This window comes from Aulostomus chinensis, chromosome 13 (assembly GCF_037954235.1).
Source record: "Aulostomus chinensis isolate RoL2024-O1b breed Wild chromosome 13, RoL_Achi_v1.0, whole genome shotgun sequence".
Classification (NCBI taxonomy): Eukaryota; Metazoa; Chordata; class Actinopteri; order Syngnathiformes; family Aulostomidae; genus Aulostomus; species Aulostomus chinensis.
In genome coordinates this window covers 647,041-654,373 of record NC_141332.1, presented here as the reverse complement: position 1 = coordinate 654,373, position 7,333 = coordinate 647,041, and the positions used below count along the sequence as shown (strand labels likewise).

Sequence of the window (7,333 nt, the reverse complement as noted above, 5' to 3'; positions counted from 1 at the left end):
CACTTGCCCCCACTTCATAGACAGTGGCTTCAGCATGTGCTACTTCTGCGTCATGTTCCTCATGAAGCAAATCCTGAATGGCCTCCAGATGTGTTTCTTCCATTTTGAGCTGTGTTTGTTTGACTCTCATTTCAATTTTTTAACAAAGGGTGGTTTTGCTCATGCTGCCTCTGCTTTTGCCCATGCATTAACAGCAGCAATGCTGGCCGATGACTTATTAGAGCACTTTAATGATTTTTATGAGTGGGTGTGGACTGACGTGGCATCAATATCTCCTAGGTGGGACATGTTCAAATTCTTGGTGTAGCTGACTTGTGTGTCCTTCTGAAGACCTCTTGCTGTGGATGAAGTGTCTTTTCACTGTTCTGGTCTCACTGTTCATCTAAATAAAGAAGACAATACACCTGTCATTTGTTGTTGTTTTTTCCTTCATAAGAGCCCAGAGTGAACTGCAAGAGAAAATTATAAAATACAATTATTTTAGATGCTTGGTAATTAACCCCTTTAAAATATCAGAGTTTACCTGCATATTCATCGTAAAAGGCAAATAAAGATGTAAACAGTGAAATCACACACACAAAGCCAAATAATGAGAACAATGACTCCTGTGATTGTGTCTTAGCTTTGCTGCAAGACATAAAAAGAAAAGTCATAGAGCATCTCACCAAAGACATCTAAGAGCGCTTTCTCACCTAATGCTCTGGTACAAGGTCTGGACTTTTTTGTTGATGTTGTTACATTGTTTTCATATAGTCCAGTAAAGTTCACTTTCTCACTGCTATTATGAAAGCGGACCAAAGGAGCTACCTACATCATGACGCCATTAACTGCAAGGTCTGCACCTGTCATTGATTGGCTTGTGGATGAGCGTGCGTCTGACGTTACTGCATCGGAAGTGCTCTGGTGGTGTATTTGTTTTGGTCGCAGCAAAGAAGTTACCATGGATCCGCGGATTCACTTTGTTGCCCTCGCACTACATTGGCTGTGCCTCCAACATCAACAACAACTACTACAGTCCCAATACACGAGTCTAGTGCGATGTCATCAAATGAATAGTGTCCTTATGGTGTGCTTGATTTTGACACAGACACGCAAGGAGGCGAAGACTGCAAGCCTCTCAGAAAAAACACGAAACGTCTCCGAGATCCAGTGGGTCTTCTCCAGTTTATTTTTTATTTCGTCCTCTGACCATATCTGAATAAAATATTTAATTTCCTCCTCCCCCCAAGTATTACCACGGCTCATCTTTGCTTTGTTTATGTTTTTCAGCGGGAACGAGACTTTTAAATATGACGTGTATCCTGCTTTTGGTCTGATAGTCCGAAAAATGCTTTCACATTACACAGAAGCGGACTTTGGACCAGGATAATCCAGACCGAGACCACCTCCTGAGGCAGGACCGGAGCCTCGGTCCTTAGTCCGGACCATGGTCCGGTGGAGCTTTCACATCTGTCAATTTGCCCCGGACTATCTGGAAAGTCCGAAAGTCCGGACCAAACAAGGTAGGTGAGAAAGCGCCCTAAGACAGTAACATGAGGGGCCAAGAAGACTCGGTCATTACTGAATGGTGAGAGGATACTGGTGTAACTGGGAATTTAAGGTGATTCAAATGTTACACCTCTTGATACTGAGCATCCTGACAACAGCTACAGCATGTGACAACAACAGTTCAGTTCAGTTTATTCATTGGTGCCAACAGTTTTGTCCAATTTGTGGACATTCTGTTGTAGATAGGTGAGGGATCAGAGTATATGAATTTTGCGACTTGATGAGACGAGTCCAACGGTGTTGGTCCCATGTTTGTGGGACTTTCGTGGGAGGAGTTATAGCGCTCTAAATTATTAAAAAAAAATATCTTTTTGTTGTGTGGCTCCCTAGGTGGCGCTATAGACTTTTGTGGTGTTTTTCTTTTTGATTAGTGAATGTTTAGCCAGACTGGACAATTGTGCCGAATTTCAGCGAATTTCATGCATGTTCAGGGGGTGAAATTAGATTATGCTCGTTATGCTCATAATGCTCATATTGCGCGCGCTCATTGACAGCAAGAACAGTCTACTACCAGGTTTTAAATGGGTGTGTATGTGAAAACCGGCTCCGGGCCGTCTGGCCGAGTTGCCTCATGGGTTTGGGGGGGGGGGGGGGGGGGGCTGGGACACTGTTTAGTGTGTTAGTGTGTGTTTTTAGTGTTTTTAGTGCTGCTAATGTGTTGCTCTGCCGAGCAAACATAATAGGGTCTTCGTCTGAAGTACCTTCAGGCTCAGGCCCTAATTATAGAACAGCTCTGCACAAACCATGATCTGACAGGTTAAATGTGTAACAGTAATGACGTAATTAGCTGTGACTTGAGTAGTGTCCGAATGTTATGTTGTATTTTGTGAACGAGCTCACTAATCAGACCTCTATGATGTTAGTCACTGTACAGTGAGCAGGACATCTTGAATGAGTGAGTAATTTTGGACTCAGCGTCAGTGATTTTTAACCTAATGTTATTTCTTCATCTCTGAACCCATTACAACACTTGGGAAAGTGCTTGGGAAGCTTTCAACGATATTTTAGGGAATTTCAAGGACTGCCTCTAGCCTCCTGGGGATCCATCCAAGTTATGCTTGGTCCGGACATGAGTGCCAATTCCACCTCACACCCTTGAGACAATTTATCCAAGTAAGACTGTATGGATAAGCAGGAAGTACACTGCACAGGGAGTATCTCCTCTCTCCTCCTTCGATTCTCTACAACATACCACCCAAAGCCTGTAGAGAACATCTCTGTCTCAGTGTGAGTCCCTCAACCTTCTCTTCCTCCTCGATCATCACTACTCAAAGACATAATCATATCAGCCACACTCAAACTCAGTCAAGTTGAGGAATTTTGTAAATAGCTCTAGCCACAGAAGTCATGACAGCACACAGTCACACAGCCTTTGTGCTGTTTTCAGTGGAATGGTGGGTGGGGCTTTCTGGAACTGTACTGAGTTGGTTCGAAACATACTTACAAAACAGTGACTATTTTGTGTCACCTGTGGAGGATCTTAACTGTTAATAGTTCAAACCCCTCTCCACGCCCCAAGGTGCATGCAAAGATGTAACTATTTTCATATTGAGGTGGGTGTTCAGTCCTCAAGTTGTCTCCCTATATTTGTGAGCAGCATGTTTGAAGACCATTTAAACCCTCAATCATCATATACACCATGGTATTCTTCATATTATTATAATGGCTACTTACATCATTGCCCATCGCTTCATGAGGTCGTTACGCTTCTCAGAAAGTTGACTCTGATAATACTTGACTGCAATGCCTAAGGCCCCAAACCCTGAAGCTAATCCCCCATATCCCCAACTGAAATGAATGAGAGAAACTGCATGTTGATCACAATGCCAAATTTGATCCTAATTCAACCAGAGTAATGTATTTATGAATTTTTTTATTACTAAGTATTGTTGAGCTTCTGTAAATCCTCATCTTTTAAATATCAGTTATTTGACAAGGTTTGGTAAGTTTCTACAGTCCCCGAACACACGCACGCACACGCACGCACGCACACACACACACACACACACACACACACACACACACACACACACACACACACACACACACACACACACACACTTTATATGCTTTGGTTTGTTTACATATTCCCAGCAGTATGAGCATGTGTCAATAGAAACAGTGCTACAGCCATAGCCCTGCACAGCTAATGTAGGGCAACCAGTTCCAGGCTACTGATAACAGGCTTTAGCTCTGCTCTGCCATCCCACATGCACACCATTACACACAGGCCACTAAATAACTAATTAGCTTCTCCCTGGGGGTGGGAGGATAAGGGGGTGACCCACGGATCTGACAAAGGCATGCAGCGCTTTAATGTAAAAAAATGAAATCAATAAAGGTGTGGGGCAAGTAGCAACCGGCCCCCTCTTAACATTAACAATTACAGTGATTAACAGTGATACCCAGAGCTCATTATTCACAGGCAGCGGTGGGAGAGAGAGAAGAGAGATAAGCTTGTTTATTGGAGAGGGCCCTTTTCACAGGGTGCAGTCGTTCATCATTTGGGCTGAGGGGGTTGGAAGGATGTGTGTAAGTGTGTGTGTGTGTGAGGGGGGGCATGCCGACCTTGTGGGTAGAAGGACCTACAGAGGTTGAAATGAAAATTTAGTGAAGAAACATCAGGACAATGCTTGTGCCAGTAGCTGCCCCCTCTGCAGCTATTAACATAATCAGTCTCAAAGATGATATTCACTCTCAGTAGGGTTGTTCTTAACACCATGAAAGTCTGAACGCAGTTTTACCAGATGCTCATATTAAGACAAACCATAGCCAAATCATTTTCTTCTAGTTGTTGACATTTTAGATTTTTGTGATGTTAAAAGATCACTATCATCATTGCAAAGTCACATCTCTGCTGCTGTGTCAAAATGCAGACCTGCAAGCACAGAGCTGTGACAAGTGCAAGCTCAACTCTCCTTACACACCCTAAGAATTACACAACAGTGTCTGACTCCAACATACTCATGGAATGTAATTTGATATTATCTCTTTCTGAAACCAATGGAGGTGCACTGAGGGTGTGTGGATCCCTAAGGAAGAGGACTCCAAGAACATAAGTCAGTTTCGAACCATCTCACTGCTAAGCGTCGAAGGCAAGATTTTCTTTAGCATCCTGTCACGACGACTAACAGAGTTTCTTCTGAAGAACAGCTACATTGACACCTCTGTTCAAAAGGGTGGACTCCCTGGAGTGCCAGGCTGCTTGGAACACACTGGTATGGTAACACAACTCCTCAGGGAGGCACGTGAAGGGAAGGGGGACCTCACTGTGCTATGGCTCGATCTTGCCAATGCATATGGCTCTATTCCACACAAGCTTGTTGAGCTTGCCCTCCATCGACATCATGTTCCCAGCAAAGTCTCAGACCTTATCCTGGATTACTACAATAACTTCAGGCTAAGAGTCACCGCTGGATCAGTTACATCAGATTGGCATCGGCTTGAGAAAGGCATTATAACCAGCTGCACCATCTCAGTCATCCTTTTCGCCCTCGCCATGAACATGATTGTCAAGTCAGCTGAGGTAGAGTGCAGGGGCCCCTTGACAACATCAGGAGTACACCAGCCCCCGATAAGAGACTTCATGGATGACCTTACTGTCACCACTACATCCGTACCAGGCAGTAGGTGGATTCTCCAAGGCCTAGAGAAGCTCATCACCTGGGCAAGGATGAGCTTTAAGCCAGCAAAATCAAGGTCTCTAGAGCTCAAGAGAGGGAAAGTAGTGGACAGATTCCGCTTCTCACTGGCTGGAGCCACCATCCCTTCCATCACAGAGAAGCCAGTTTAGAGACTCGGGAAGTTCTTTGATTGCAGCCTCAAAGACTCTGCCTCCTTCCAGAGAACCAGCAAAGATCTAGAGGACTGGCTAATCCGGGTTGACAAAACTGGTCTGCCAGGGAGGTTCAACGCCTGGATTTACCAGCATTCCATCCTGCCCCGGATCCTGTGGCCTCTGCTTGTGTATACTGTACCTTTAATAACAGTTGAGGGCATGGAGAGAAAGATCAGCAGCTACCTGCGGAGATGGCTTGGTCTACCACACAGCCTAAGCAGCTCTGCTCTGTATGGCACCAGCAACATCCTGCAGCTCCCAATCAGTGGCCTCACTGAAGAGTTCATGGTGTCCAGAACACGGGAAGCATTGCAATACAGAGAATCCAGAGATCCAAAGGTGGCATTAGCTGGTATCCAGGTGCGAACAGGCAGGAAATGGAGTGCAGGCAAAGCCCTGGATGTGGCGGAGTCTCGGCTGAGGCAGAAATCACTGGTGGGGTCCATAGCAACAGGGCGTGCAGGCATTGGGTATTTTCCATCAACCAGAGTTGACCAGGCCCAGGGCAAGGAGCGCCAACATCTGATACAGGAGGAAGTGCGGGCAGGCGTGGAGGAAGGACGAGCTAGTAGGATGGTGGGAATGGGGCAGCAAGGAGCATGGACTAAATGGGAAAATGTTCTGGAACGGAAAATCACCTGGTCAAACATCTGGAAAGCAGACTTCCAACACATCAGGTTCTTAGTCCAGGCTGTTTATGATGTCCTTCCAAGCCCAGCAAACCTCCACGTCTGGGGTAAAACAGAGACACCATCCTGTCCCCACTGCCCAGGACGAGGCTCCCTGGAACACCTACTCAGCAGCTGCCCAAAAGCCCTTGGAGACGGGCGCTATCGCTGGCGCCACGACCAGGTGCTTAGGGCAGTGGCTGACAGCATCGCCACCGCCATCAATACCAGCAAAAGCCACCACAGTCCTAAGACCATTATGTTCCACAGAGCTGGAGAGAAGCCCAACATACCACCACAGGCAAAGGCCGGCCTCCTCACCTCCGCCAATGACTGGCAACTGGAAGTGGACCTGGGCAGACAGCTGAAGTTTCCTCCCAGGATTACATCGACTAGGCTTCGCCCAGACATGATCATTGTCTTGAATTCCACCAAGCAGATGATCATTCTGGAGCTCACTGTGCCATGAGAAGAACGCATGGACGAGGCCAACGAGAGAAAACGTGCCAAGTACCAGGAGCTGGTGGAAGAGTGCAGGAGGCAGGGCTGGAAGACGATCTGTGAGCCTCTGGAGGTGAGCTGCTGGGGATTTGCAGGCCGTTAACTCTGCAGAACATTTACGCGGCTAGGACTCGTCGGGGAGGCCAAACGGAAGGCCATCAGATCCGCAACTGAAGCCGCAGAGAAAGCCACACGATGGCTTTGGATTAAGAGGGCAGAACCGTGGGCAAACGCTGCTGGGACACAGGCCGGGGATTGATCACCCCGGTCGGGTTGCCTGGGCTGAGGGGGTCTGATGTTGAAAGACCCGAAACCCCCAATGATCCCAGGATACAACATCACTGATGATGTGTCCCAGCGCATCCGCAAGGTGTATCTTTGAACTCTGCATCTGTTCATTTTCAATCCAATTAGTCCCTGGAACTACTCACTGAATAGTTACTACTACTACAGTCCCATCTGGACTGTTGATTTTTGGCTTGTTTAGAGCATGAGCTTTCAAATTTGGACTTTGCTGTTTTAATCTTTGTATTAAATTCCTCCCAATTAATATTTATTTATTCCCATATTTTACATATGTGAGTTCTTGAATTTGTATTTTAGTTCGGGCTGCTGTCTTGGTCAGATTTTATGGATGGGTTCTGGGCATTTTGTGACTTGGTGTGTTTGAGCTATCATGTTAACAAGAAAAGTCAGGGAGGCTTTCATGAGTATTACAACCAGAAGTGCTGCCAGGGATTTTGGATATCACATTGGGCCCCATCACCAAAGGCCATAA

The 7,333-nt window shown here is 46.2% G+C and overlaps 1 pseudogene; it reads left to right on the top strand.

The window, feature by feature from the left end:
- The first annotated feature begins 4,555 nt into the window (after positions 1 to 4,555).
- On the top strand, positions 4,556 to 6,814 carry LOC147250436 (uncharacterized; annotated as a pseudogene).
- Positions 6,815 to 7,333: the final 519 nt, after the last annotated feature.